General features: G+C 46.9%; 1 long non-coding RNA gene across 2 annotated transcripts; it reads right to left on the minus strand.

The window, feature by feature from the left end:
* Nucleotides 1-7,473: 7,473 nt before the first annotated feature.
* Nucleotides 7,474-13,144, minus strand: LOC116958879. Of its 2 annotated transcripts, XR_004405523.2 has the most exons (3): nucleotides 12,629-13,144; nucleotides 12,036-12,174; nucleotides 7,474-11,846 (listed from the first exon to the last, which is right to left on the minus strand). It is a non-coding gene; the product is annotated as an uncharacterized LOC116958879 (long non-coding RNA). The 2 variants fall into 2 exon arrangements; XR_004405522.2 differs by lacking the exon at nucleotides 12,629-13,144 and having other exon boundaries at nucleotides 12,036-12,361.
* Nucleotides 13,145-14,595: the final 1,451 nt, after the last annotated feature.

The following is a 14,595-nucleotide window of genomic DNA, read 5'->3' on the forward strand; positions in this document are numbered from 1 at the left end:
GGATGACTTAGATGATGTCCAGAGGTGCTTTCCAAACTAAAATATTCTGTAACAGGAATTAGGGGCCAGGGTACCAAGCAATGTATTCACATGGGAGAACTGCAAATCCTGACTTCTTTGGATAAATGGAAAAGCAGCTTTACATCTGAGTGGGGGCATCAAGAAATGCTATTTCCACGTTGCTAAACTATCCCGTTGGATAAGCCAACTGTTTCTTATGTGATAGATTGAAGCATGCGACCTGTTTTGTCACACAGTACCTGTGCCTTGCGGGCAAAGGAAGGGTCTCAGCCCTGGGGCACTTGTTAGAGACACAGCAAAGGACACTACCCAGGTCAGAGCAGAGTGGAAGGGTGGACTGACTGTGTGGATCTTCCCACCCTTCCCACCTGCAGGGACATTACCAATGAGACTGCAAGGACTGCTTCATGCTGTGAAGAAAGGTTCAGCTACTTCATCAGATCTGCAGTTCTCAGCCCAGCTATTTGGATCTGTCCCCCGATCCCCAACTCAGATTAGGCTGTAAAATGACTTGGAGAGAGTACAGAACCGAACCTAGGCTGTGCTTCCCAGTTCAACCTTCAGACAGCCAGGTCTCCACATGTATGGCTCAGAGCAGGTAAGCTGCTCACCAGTGTAACAGAGGTGAGATTCAGAAATTTCACTCTCTTCTGTATTCAGCATTTACCCAGGTACAGCTTCCATAATTTGATTTAAAGAGGAGTGGGCTACTGAATAGATAATACATTATTTTATTTTTACATATGTCTCAGACATTCATAATATACCTGGGAGATAAGTGAATTGCTGATTATTTTAAGTATGACTGTGAAGCATGAAGTGAGCAATTTCTGTCTATGAACTACAGCTAGCCAAACTAGTTTTTGCAGACAATATATCTGATTTGGTTTTTTATTCATCAGTTTTAAGTTATTTCTAAAGACTGCATTTTTAAAGTAATTGTTTGGGGTAACTCACTTATAAAACTCTATTCCTGTCTAAGAAATGCTTTGATGTTCAGTATTAAGTTTTGCTTCAAGAAGATAGTTATACAAAACAGGTGTCATGGTTTAAACTCAGCCAGCTGCCAAACACCACGCAGCCGCTCGCTCAACCTCCCCCACCTCCAGCAAACCGGGGAGAGAATTGGAGGAGGAAGGGTAAGGAGACTCATAGGTTGAGATTAAAATTATTTAATAATTTAGATAAAATAGAATTAAAATAATAATTATAATAGTAATAATAAAATATACAGATGAGTGATACGCAATGTGATTGCTCACCACCCGCTGACTGATGCCCAGCTTGTTCCTGGCTAGTGATCCCAGAGAAGAGAGAATCCTGAAATCACAATCCCAGAAGCCAGAGCAGCTTCCCGATCAACCCTTATCTATATACTGAGCGTGATGGTAAATGATGTGGAATATTCCATTGGCCAGTTTGGGTCCGTTGCTCTGGCTGTGCTCCCTCCCAGCTTCTTGTGTAGCTGCGCACTAGCAGGACATGCAAAGTTGAAAAGTCCTTGATTTCTTAGCAACAACTAAAACCATCAGTACATTATCAACATTCTTCTCATATCAAATCCCATACTGATCCAAAACACAGCACTATTCTAGCTATTAAGAAGGAAAAAAATATTAGGTCTATCCCAGCCGAAACCAGAACAGGCAAAACCATACATGGATGAGCTCAGACTCTCTATGCGTGACAAAGTTTCATCTGCAGCTGATGACCCTGTAGCTGGTCTGATTTAGTCCCTGCTATCATGTACAACCCAATGTCGAATTTCTGTTGGGTAGTGAGTGGTGAAACCTAACAGAACAAGGCTTTCAAAACTGTCCACAATCTAATAGCTATTCGTTGTGAGCGTATGGTCATCCTACAGGTCACGGCGTGGGATAGCTCTTTTAGGAAACATCCTCTGTATAGTGAAATGATGCCAAAGTTGCCTCACAAATTGGAATACCTGTCTTACTGTCAAACCAGCACAAAATAAAGGTAGCAAATAAGGGGGGGTGGGGTGGGGGGTGGGGGTGCGGAATGCATCAGAAAGCTGCAATCTGCTTTTGAACCCCTTTGGTGTGCAGGGGATGCATACGGGTGGCAGCATCCCCGGAGCTGGATCTCCCAGCATGTCTTCTAGTGTCTGGAGGATGTGATACCTATCAGTACTCCCCATCTTCCCCATCTCTTCTAGTGCCTCCTGGGGTGGTTTGCATCCCGCCGCACTCCCTCTTTCCCTTGCACAATTAACCTTTGCACAGGAGAGGGCGCTTCTCATACTCTATTTGCACCAGGGATGCGGCGTGGCCTCAGGATGCAATCTTCCAGTGAAAGGAATGTGAACCATAAAAAGGGAAATCTGTTATCTCGAATTAGACTAACACAAATATCGTGGTAATGGATGTTAGTTGCTGCCATCATGAGCTATTGGTAAGAAAGAGTAGGACTCCAAACTCATTATGTCTTATCACTGTAATTCAGATCACTGACAACTTCTAGGGTTTTACTCTCTTACTCCATCCTGTAAGAAATGCTCACAGATAACGGATCAAAAAACAGCCTTGCAGACAGATAGAAAGTCTGCTGAGGAGAGATGATAAGCTATGTGGTAAGAATTTCACAAAAGATCACATGAATATCACCTACATGAGCAACTTCAAAATAAGCCTTCTCAGTGCGCCATGAAATGATCCATCCTCAGCCTCAGTCTGTGACACGGCCCATACATGTCAGCCCGTGATCACAGAGCACCCCCTCTATGTTCAAAGGTCTGTCCTGAAATATTTTCTCAAGGGAGGTGAAGAATCAAAGAGAAAAGAGATACTGTGCGAAAAGGGTGTTGTACAATGTAAAAAGTCCTGAAAAGCCTTGCAAAGCTAAAGTTGCAGATGTTCTGAGCAAGTATGCAAATATCCAAGTGTTCAGAAAGCTACTTAGAAATGCATCAGCCTGTATCACAGTTCCCCATCTGTAAAATGGGACACCTCTCCCCCTGAGCATTGTCTGTCTTGGTTTAAACTACAAGGCCTTGCAGGAGATACCAGAGTGAGCAGGTGTGTCGTATGCATATTCAGAGCTCACTGCAACAGGGCAGTGAATGGCTTACCAAAGCACAAATTCTAACGAGTCAGCACTTTCAGGGTCAGATTCAAAGTACTTTATTTGCTTCTATTTATGCTGTGGCATCAGGAAAAAAAAAAAAAAAATATGCAGACTTTCATTTTAACTTTGGCTCTCCTTCTGGTAACACAGGCACGAGAACCTTCAGGATCTCACTGGGATTTTTCCTCACCGGGATATTTTGGTGTTTGGAAGTATTTTCTTGCTTTCAAAAGGTATGGGTAATACTGATCCACAGAGTTGATTTCCAGACTGGAACATTCAGGGCCAAGTGCTCACAAGGCTCCTAGTACCTCTCCAGGTACAGGACTGAAAACAATCAGTAATGCCAGTAGCATTTGCAGTTGCAACTTCTGTATACAGTAGGCCACCAGCAATAATCTGTAAAATCCTTAGGGCTTTGAAATCTACCCATGTGGACACTGCCTCTCAAGCTCGTCCCTTCCTGGCACTATCTTTGTGGGTTGGGAAGCACTGTATTAGCATCAGATTTCATAGGTCTCCAACAGTGTGAGCCTGATATGCTTGAGGCAATAGCACTATTGCTTACCCATTTGATTAATTTAGGGTTTTTTTTACCTTTCTTAAATGTAGTCAAGAAGACTAGGCTCATGCTATCACCTCTGTTTGAGGGTGCACATACCCAGACTATGTTTGATGTCTTTAGGTGTCTAGACAATACGTTGGATGAAAGATATTTGATAAGGTATTAAAAAAAAAATCCTGTAATTTTCCATTTAGCTGCGTGTATGGTTCCTGCCTACTTCTAATTCTTTTGTTCAAATCTTTCTTAAAGCTTATGAAAATGGACAGTCCATAGCTCTCAATGGAACGGTGCCTTTAACTGCACTGCTTGGAGCAACAGCTGTGTCCGGTACTGGATGCAGCAATACGCAAAAGGGAATAAAAATGTACATTAAATAACAAGGGAACTCGGGAGTGTAACTGACTTCTGGCTTTCTTGACTGTTACTGTGGGAATGGCCCGTCAACAAAAGGCAGGAGATTCTAGCCAGGCCAAGTACAAATCTGAAGTTTCTATTAGAAACATGCAAAAGGGGGCAAATGGGGAACTTCCTTTGTGCACAGGGGTGTGAAGCAGATGCAGACAGACTGTAATGTAATAATAGAAAAGATGCGATGGGAAACGAAAGGTCATCAGGTAACTTCAGTAGTCCACAAAAGCAGAATTCAAAGGCGTGGGTGATTTTACAACTCAGCAAGAGGCTTTCACTAATGAGAGGCTGAGTGGACCCTGATTGCTTTATTCAAGGACCAGTCACTCCCTCTTCTGACCAGAAATGTTCCCCTCTCATGAGAGGGAAGAAGCTGGAAATTATATTAAATATTTGTCTTTTTGGATTTTAGCATTCATTTGCAGAAACTAAAACCATTTCTTGGTCAAATTCCAAGATGAGAAATAATACTGTACATGGAAAAATCCCAGAGAATAACCTTTTTTTCTCTGGAGGTACCAAAAACCATTACAAATAAATCCACATGAAGTTAAACCAAAGCTGTGAAACCAGCCCTCCTCCTCTGAAGGCTGTAGGAAATTGAATGTGAATATGAACTTTTTTTGCTGGCCCATATTTTCAGATCATGACGACTTCAAACCTCCAGAATTTGGAGAAAAATCTCTTTTTTTTTTTTTTAATATATGTAGACATGTAGCTTGGACATATTCTTTCATTATGTAAAGCAATAATAATGTATAATCCTGACTTGTCCATGCTTCAGTATCATGTCTAATTGACTAGCGTGAAGAAAAGTCTTTATGAACGCAACATATCACTGAAATATTCAACACATCAGTCAGCTATGGGTTGTGAGTGTACTGTCTCTATTCTGAGCCATGCAGCAGAAGCTGCATTTCAGAAATGACACTGAGGAGTTAATTCCCCTTTTCTATACTTCCAGCTTTTGTTTTAGATAAGTTTTTGTTTTCTGGTGTAATTTATGCCCCGATCGAGCCTAAATCACTGGATGATGTTTTCCAGGAGCTTAAGGTAGTCACAAGAGGGCACCAGACTCTAGCCTATTTCTCCTGTAGGCCATGGTGGACTTCACAGTGGAAGAAAAAAACGCAGTTTCTCTTATATCTCTTAAGTTTGCAGCCTGTAGTCATAAATTTGTAAGACTTCGTGCTGCTGGGTAAACAGTCCAAACAGATGAGTGTGTGTACATATACGTGCACTCATGCTTACCATACAGATAGCTGCTGAGGCAGACACAAGATTGGGTTACTGTGTTTATCCAACTATCACTGAAACGTGCAGCCTTTTTCAAATATGGCTACAAACAGGCAGAAAAACAAGAAAGAAGAAAAAAAGAAAAAAAGAAACAAACAAGCATACAAACAACAGGAACAAAACAAACAAACAAACAAACAAACAAAAAAAAACAAAAACAAAAAAAAAAAACAATAACTGAAAAAAAGCAAGAATCATGGGGAGAAAAAGAGAAAGACAATTCCTTTGCATCACACAATAAAAAAATGGAGGATGATGGAACTTGCCAGGATCTGTCCATGATTCCCCGGAGAGGATGTAAGTTTCAGGAGGCAAACATATCACCTAAGGTGTTCAGCCGAGCCAGCCCCTATGGTATCCAAACACCCAGCAAATTCTGAACAACTCTCTCAGGAGCCCCACCTTGCCTCCCTGCCTCGACAAACCACTCTCCACGTCATCCTGCACCACTGCTCACTGCAGCTCCGGTGACTTTATCCCAACTCTACTGGCATTTGGTGCTATTTGTTAGTCAGATTAAATAAGGCCAGTTAAAGATTTGTTATTCCGTTAACATTAGACATGTCCAAATGATTGCTGGGAAAGCACTGGCTACTGACAGAGCACCAGGAGACATGAGTTAACAAAAGTCACTACAAAAGTAGTAGATACAAAAGTATCGCTACAAAAGTCACAGCTGTCATCCCCACCAAGGTATGGGACCGGAGCAGAGAACAAGACCAGCTCATAGCCTCTTACCTGTGTTCATAGCCATGCTTCTAACTGGGTTGGCCCTTTAACCAGATAAGGCAGACAGGCATTAGCAATCATTCTCTTCAGAAAAAAATAGAGCAAAAAACTCACATTTTTAATATGCCTTTTCACATCTTAGTTTACCTATTTCTTATGTTCATTTTTTGATATCCTCATTAAACTATAATTGCTATGTTCCTACTACAATTTATGATTTGTTTTTTCTTATTGACTGTGTAAATCTGATAAATCAGCATCAAATCATCAGCAATAATTTGGACACAGTAAGTTTTTCAGTTTGACTATCAATTCACCAGACTCTAAAACAAAATTTGGAAGCAAATCAAACACTCCAACAAACCATCACAGCCTTCATCTACTCTTCCAAGGAGCACAGAGGATTATTTTAATTTGCAGATAAACTGTAAACTTCTATAACCAGCATATTCCTCTTACTGATGCTTGATTTTATTATTCTCATTATTTATGACGGGTCTAAGGAAAATCACATTTCTGTTTTGGAAAATGTAAAGCAACTAATGCTGTTAATGGCTTGTTACTAAAGTCTCAACCACCAGAATTAAGTTACTGCAAAAGAAAGTCAGTGTTCTTATTTTTCTACTTTATTCTCCTAGTTTTCATGGCCCAAATGCTTAACAACTTTAAGGCAAATTTAAAAATAAACAACCGACCTACATATTCTTAACAGTTTTGTTAGCTTTAACTATGATTTGAATTATAACTCTCCCATTTGCCACTACTGCAGAAATTAGTTTCCCACTGGTATTGTAATTTTCAGGGACACAGCTTCTAGAAACAGCACAGTGCCTTCCAAAAGGCTGGTTTCAAGAACAAAACACTAATATCAAAAGATGCGGAACAACAAAGGTGTAAGACTCAAATCTGGCCTAAAAGATGTGAAAGCCACACTCTAATGTATGTTCAAGGATATATGAAAAAGGAATTATTCATTAACTTCTTCAGCTTGCAACTGCTTCAGGCTATTTTGTTCTTACAGTATCTGCAGTTTTCAAAGGAAGGTAGAGCTGGTGGGGGAAAAAAGATCTTCACATGCACAGCACAAACACATTCATCAGAAACAGACAAACTCCTGAGATGAAAATATGGTACTTAGCTTGCTGCAAATAAAGGAATGCCTTGTGCAGTGACAGGTTGCACATGTTTTTTGAGCTTGTGGGTGCTATTTAATAGTAGATGCTTAGTTGCTATAGCAACTGTCATACCCTATGGTATTTGTGCTTAGCTATGGAACACATATCTTAAGCAGCACCAGACAACATACATTCAAGTGTCCAAAATGTATGTTGAAAAGAAAATCCTTGTTATGAAAGAAGTAGATGTGTTCCTTTAGTTTTTAGAAAACCTTTATAATGCAACACTTTTGCAACAACAAAACAATCTTGTCTCTCACAAATATAAAACAGAACTACCACGATGATCCAGAAGAGGGCTTAGGAGCCTTCAAATAAAACCCCAAACAACATTCAGCACTTCACAGTCCATCTTTGCTGTCTGCTACTGCATGATCTGGAGAGTTCTGCTGTTTGGTACAGTGCATGGTGCTTTGCCACTAGGTTTCTGTTTTAGTATCTCGCTAGGTATCGCTTTGAAAGTCTTAACTTCGTATCATCTGGGCTTTGTTCCTACTGCAGATGTCCACAACCAACACATACTGGCTGTTGGCCCCTGCCTGCCAGTGTGCATACACACTATTTGTGGTTTCATGGGTGGAATTTTTCAAGCATGCTTTGCAACCCCTTTGGCTTTTGTAGTTTTGCATATCACCTGCCATGGAGAACACTTTCTCTGAATTGGCTGGCAACTGTAAATCTTGCTGAAAACATTTCTTTTATTTCTATTTTGTCACATCCTGGTGGTGGGGGAGCATAAACAAATATTGTAATATGAGGGCACTCTTGTCTTCCAGGTCCTTTCCACCACAAGAGGAAACTGATGGCCAGTTACTTCTACAGCTGCCTGTGAAAGGTCCTTAACTCCAACACAACCACTTTAGCCAGGCAGGCTACAAGAGTTTGCAGACGAGTAGAAGCCTAACAGCTTTTGTGTGTCCTGTTTCCACTGTACATCCTGCAGTCAAAACATATTAATACCTCTTCTTAGCAATTTATTATCGGTTCCATGAAGTTGCTAGCTGACATGGATAAACACAGTGGTGCTGGTTTTAGCTCAGAGTTTCTCAGTCTGTACAAGCTTTTTAAGCACTCATTTCTTAGCCCTTGTCACCCCTGATCCCCCTGTCTTCTTAGTAGATCGATCAGATACCCACAGCCATAAAACCGAAGGCCTGAGGCTGGTGGCCTGAGGCAGACAGATTTCTGCCCAAGATCGGATTTGCTTCGCCACTGTTGCACCCTCCCTCCCCTCACCTGCCTGCTACCGCTCTTCAGTTTTCGCCAGCACAAACACCCAGCTGAGCCAGTACAGCCAGCCAACTGTTGCCATACTCAGACATGTATTAGCTGGTGCAGAGATTAGGTGGTGTGATGAGTGCTCTGACTATGCTATTCTCATTTTGTAAGCCACTAACATTTGATGCCAGCATCATTATCATCCAACATCAAGCTACAGTTAGCCCACAAATCCTTATTCACTTACTATGAACACTTTGTTTTACAGGCACCAGATGCCTGCTGTTCTTCATCCAACCCTTTTCTACAGGTAGAGCAACAGCCCTTCCAGGCTCAGAGCAGTGAAGGAGCAGCTTACCCTTGCTGACGGCTGAGCAGAACTTTCAGCCACCTTTGGTGGTCCACACATTAACACATTGTAATGATATGAAAACAGACTCCCTTAAATTCAGTGTGCTGTGACTGCAGACCGCACACAATGAAGCTGTATCCTATACCTGGCTTACAGGGCCCAGCTGAGCTGCTACAACAGGCTTACTTCTTAGGGAACAGCCACATTTAACTACCCTCCTCAGCCTTTCTTCCACCCGCTCCTGGATTTTTTAGGCTAGCTCTGCTGCAGGAATGTGCTTGTCTGCAGAAGCACTCAGTATTGTTTCATAATGCTGCCTATCTCGGAGGTAATCAGAATTTGCCAGGTTGGGCTTAAAGGAAATGGTATATTCCAAGCGGGCCTCCTGCCCTACTTGGGAGCCAAATTAAAAAGACAAACATATCTTAAGCGCTTTAATCAAACAGTAGTTATGAGAGAAACAATACAGACTCAGAGCAAGTCCGCGTTGTCTTTAGCAGGCAGAGGCAAGCTTGCTCTGTCCCCGTTCTGAACCGGCAGGATCACAGCCAAAACTCTTCCAAACCTCATGCAGCCGTGCCAGTCCAGCCCAGAGCTTGAGCTAACACACCTTGTCTCTCAATCAGCCTCGCTAGCCAGAGCACAGCACCGCACTGACGACAGCTCACGGCTTCCAGTTCAGGGCTGAGTCACGTCTGGTTGGCTCCAAGCACCGGCAGTGCAAGCACACGTTTTCCTGCCTCTGACTGCAGCGCCGTACTCTGAACTATTCCCCCAGCTACATAAACCCCAGGGCCCCTGGGCCACAGGCAGAAAACACGGCAGCCATGCAGGAGTACGGAGTGGAAAACACTTCATTGTCAGCTTGGGATTGCTATTTAGACAAGACTTCGTCCTATCTCGATGAAACTGTTTGTTTCAAAGCTTAAGCAACCTCCTGACTAATTGTCCTACCCTCTTTATCTGAGGGCTTACGAAGCACCAGTTGTGAAACACTGCTAAGCCTCACACAAACACTGAGTAAGAGACAGTCCCTGTCACAGCCCAAGAAACGCTCCCTCAGAGACCTTTCCACAAGCTAGAAATAGTATCAGCACAGGGATCCAGTGGAAAGTGTGGAACTTCACTCTGTACATATTTCTGTTTCTTATTCACTTACAGAAAGATTATCTACATTAGCCCTTTAAACTATTAAAACCCACTGTTATTATAATAATTTCTAATGTGGAAATGGCGTAGACTGAGATCCTTTGTGCAGTTCGAAATTGCACAAATAAACTGGAATTTTTTTTTTTTTTTAAAAGCGCATTTTCAGCCCTCCTCCCAGCCATTGAGTTCCTATTAATTTCTGCAGTTTTATAAACACTGTCCAACTCCAAACCAGCCTTCCCGTCACCACTGATGTGTGAAAGTCTGGCCAGCTCAGCAGGGGCTGAACCGCTCTGAGAAAGGAGCCAAGGCATCAAGCACAGCCCAGCACAGGCTTGCTCCAGAAGGGGAGGAAGGGGGCTGGGAGGGAGGGAGGGAGCAGTGGCTGCTTTCCAGCCAGCATGGCACGCAGGTCACACCACCCAGTACCAGCCCCCGCCAGAGGAAGAGGCAGGCCAGGGCTCCCCAGCCAGCAGGCGGGCTGTGGGATGGGGAGAGCCGGAGCTGGCTGCCAGCACAGCTCCCGCAGCCGCTGCTGCTCGAGGGCTGGAGGGCTTGCAGGGCTGGAGCCCATCCGCACACGCAGCTCTCGCAGATTGAAGCCGGGCCCGGCCTTCGTCCACGCCGAGCACAAGCTAACCACTGCCCAGCAAAGGGAAGGGGCTCAGCCCTCCCGCTCTGGGGCAGGGGCCCCAGCTCAAGTAAACCCCACTGTGTGCTAAGGATGGATCTGCACCTTGGACCTGCTCAGGGAGGTCAAGGCAACACCTTCTCCTGTTAAACCAGCCCCAGACCTCCCGTTTTCCCACAAAAAGGGCATCCCGTTCACCTGTCTTCAGCAATCACACTTTTATAAAGGCTGCCAGTGCTTTTAAATCCCCTCAGGACTACCACTTGCTCTGAAGACTTTGCTGGGTGCCAGTGGTGACCCGTCTTCCTCGGAAAGATCTGCTGAGCTGGTTGGCATCATTTTCTCCCGCCACCTGCGTCAGTCATTTCACCAGCAAGCAGGTTGCTCTGCAGTGTCTCACTAGGTGCAATGCCTCTCGACTCTCTGAAGCTTTGAATACATATTCTGAATCACCTCTTGATTTAAAAGTCCCCTGCCATTTCTGGCCAGTAATTTCCAGCCCCCTTTGTTTTTGTTGGGGTTTTTTGTTTGTTTGTTTTATTTGTTTTTGTATGCAGCTATTATCTTCATTTTGGTTTCCCCTGTCAGGTTGCTTTGCAGTTCTGCTCCATGCTTTGTCTCTAGAATGTCAACTTTAATTTAGGCATCAGTTCTGCTTTTGCTTGGAGATTATTTTAGCTGAGAAAGTTCCATGGGCTGAGGTAGTTTTCTCAATATATAAATTATCTGTTAAGGAAATTACTGGGTTTTCACCTCCTCATTTTAACCCTGGTGTTAAAATTTCATTTACTGAAACCAGTAGGAGGTTGAAAAACATCAGCATGGTTACAATTCAATTAAATTATTTATAACTCTATTTTAGTCCTATCTGAGATTGCTTGCTTTCTAGTAAATACTTTGAGCTGTATTGTTTTGCATAAGTCTGTCCAGATTTTTCCATTTTGACTTTTCAAGTTTTGTTTCCCACATGAGATGTGAGTTGTTTTCTCCTGAGAATAATCAAATCTCATCATACCTCGATGAGACAAATAGTTTCTCAAATTTTCAAAGAAGACAAAGTGCTGAGAACCTTTCACAAGTTTTCTTTCAGTGGCTTAAACGGAAATGTAGATGATGTAGTTTCTATGCCATCAGACATCCTTTCGTTTCACTGGAGAATTTAATGAGGGGTGGAAAAAAATATATAAACGAAACTGCCAAGACCATCTCATTGTATCTCTAAAAGGAAAAAGAAAACATAAGGAGAAGGAACTTATGTATCTTATTATATACACGATGCCATCAGTAGAAAGAGCGATACTAATAAACCCTTCTAGCAGTGATCCTCCAGGGAACAGCACCCACACTGCCTCCAAAGGGAATTCTGGAGAGGCTCAAAGGTTCTTGCAAGTTTTCTTGTGGGATTACCTATTTGAATTCTTTGCAGCAAAACTAGAAGCCAACGTCAAACTGAAGAGAGCACAAGAACATCTCTCTTTGTGGTATCGTTCTTACAAAGTTTTGACTCGTACTTTTGCACCATGATGCCATAAGCACAGTGAAGAAACTGTAAAACAAAACAAAACAAAAAAAACAAACCAACAAGGGGAAGTACTGCACTTTGTAAGCTTTCTTGACCCAAAAGCAGATCTTGCTGTGCTATGGAGACGTTATTTCCTCCTGCTTTCTCGTATCAAGCCACAGCTGTTTTACAGCCTCTCCTACCCAACCTCAGCCCCTAGGCCCAGCTGATGCCCCCCCCTCTGCTGCCGAGCCCACCCTTTCTCCATCTGCATTCTCCGCTCGCTGCCCGCCCCACAGCTCCTCCCGGGGCAGCAGCCCCCCCATCCCCCCGCCGAGCCCCGGGCAGCAGCTGCCGGTGCCTCCGCGCTTCCCTCCCGGCAGCCGCAGCCAGGTCAAGCCCGGCCCCCCCCGCCCTCCTCCCGGCTGCTGTGGAGACAGCCGGCACGTAGCTGCAAGACCGGGAAAGCGACCGAGAAACGCCCGGTCGGCCTAAGTACTTGCAGATGTGCAGCAGCATCGAGCTGGAAGTCATAGCAGCGTTCAAAGCTTTAGGTTTTTGGGGTTTATTTTGTCGCTCGGCAGGGAGGTTGGAGCTTTTGGGACTGCGGCTTCCCGAAGGGTGTGAAACTTCTCCCCATCCCCTCGCCCCAAGGAAGCGGCGTCCCCGTCCTGCCGAACCCCGGGGCTGGGCGGCCAGGCCCAAACAGGAAATGCCACAAGCTTTGCGAATGGAGTCATGAGGGCTGGCACCCCCCGCGGGGCGGCAGCGCCGGGGGCGGCAGGGGGAAGCGAGGGCGGGCCGGCGGCGGTTGGCGCCGGGGGCTCCCCGGCCCTGAGGGAAGCGGCGGCCGGGCCCAGCGGGGGAGGCGGCCGCCACCACCCCCACCACTCGCGACTTCCCTGTGCGGGGCCAAGTCCGAACCTGTTCCCGCCAGAGCCCGTGGCCGGGAGCCGAGCCCAGCCGCGCCGCGGGCCTTTGGCTGCCGTTTGAAATCGGGGCTCCGCCTCCACCTCCCGCCGGCCTCTCAGGGCCGAGGGGCAGGGCTCGGGCGCCATGACTACCCCACAGCCTCCCGTGGGCGGAGCCTGGTGGAGGGGGGGCGGGAAGAGGCCGGGCGCCATGGCAACCGCGGCCCGCCAATCGCAGCTGCGAGCGGTGTCTGCACGGTTCGGCGACGGCCAATAGCAGCCACCCGTTCCCTTCTAGGCGTGGCTTCCGGGAAAGGCCCGCCCCCCCGGCGGGAAGACGGGGGCGGGGGGGAGGAAGCGAGCTCCTTTGTGGGCTTTGACAATAAGATGGCGGGCGGGGGGAGGCGGGGCCGGTCTCTACAGTTAGTCCCGCCCCCTCCCTCAAGCGCGGAGCGGTCGGTGAGGCGGGAGCGGGGGTTCTTGCGCTGGTGGCGGCGGAGAGGTGGTGAGTAGGGCGGGCTGGGCTGGGCGGCGGCGCGGTGCGGGGCCTCGGGCCTGCCCGCCTCTCCCCCCCCGGGGCTCCGCCTGGGGCCGGCGAGCCGGTGCCGGCAGAGCCCGCGGAGGAGGGAGCCGATTCAAAATGGCGGCGGGCCGTTTGCCGGCAGCGCGGGACGATGAGTAACCGCCGCCGGGAGCCGTTGGCGCGTCCCCGGAGCGGTGAGGAGGTCCGGGGCGGGCGGGCCGGCCAAGGGGGCCCGTTTCCCCGCCGGCGCCGGGCTTCCCTCTCCTCCCCTCGGCCCCCTTCCCTTAGCCGCGCACCCTCATCGCCGGCTTCTCCACCCCCGCCGGCCGCCGTGCCGTTGTCTGGGGACCAACCCCGACCCACCGACCGCAGGCACCGCGGCTCATCCCCGCCTTGCCCGCCGCCGCTCTCCCTCCCCAGCCCGCGTGCGCCGGGGCTCGCTGCCCGCCCCGGGCTCTCATCGCCGGTTCCGGCGGGCCGCCCCCCCCCCCCCCCCCCCCCCCGTCTCCGTAGCCTGCGTTTTAACGAGATTTCTGCTCCTCGCACCGCCGGCAGCCGCCCCGGCCCTCGGCGTGTGGCTGCCCTAGCTTCCCAGCCCGCCCTTGCTCGGAGCTAGTGCCCCTTCGCGAAGCCCTCGTCTCCTGGAGAGGTGCCAGCCAGCCCTCTCCGCCCGGGGGGGTGGACCAAGCCCTAGTGCTTTATAGGTGCCTTTGTCCCGCTTCGAAGAGGGATGTTTCTGGCCCTGCCAGCCCGCTGCTGTGTCTGCAAGCCCACCTCATAACACCACCATGCGCACACATACGCTTGCCTAAACAGCAGTACCTAGCTTTCCGTCTTTTTTTTTTTTTCACCATTACACATAGCTTTGATTTCTTCCCACAGTTGTTAAAAAGGACAGTTTTGGAGTTGGAGGGGGATTAGAGTGATAGAGGGGAGATAAAATACCTTCCTACCTTCCCATGCTAACCATGGTCACTCTGCTTGTTTCTGCACAAAAAGAAAAAACACACCCTGCTTAGGTAAACCTGTAGC

The sequence above is a fragment of the Tyto alba genome, unplaced genomic scaffold (assembly GCF_018691265.1).
Source record: "Tyto alba isolate M040663 unplaced genomic scaffold, T.alba_DEE_v4.0 Super-Scaffold_29, whole genome shotgun sequence".
In the NCBI taxonomy this organism is placed as follows: Eukaryota; Metazoa; Chordata; class Aves; order Strigiformes; family Tytonidae; genus Tyto; species Tyto alba.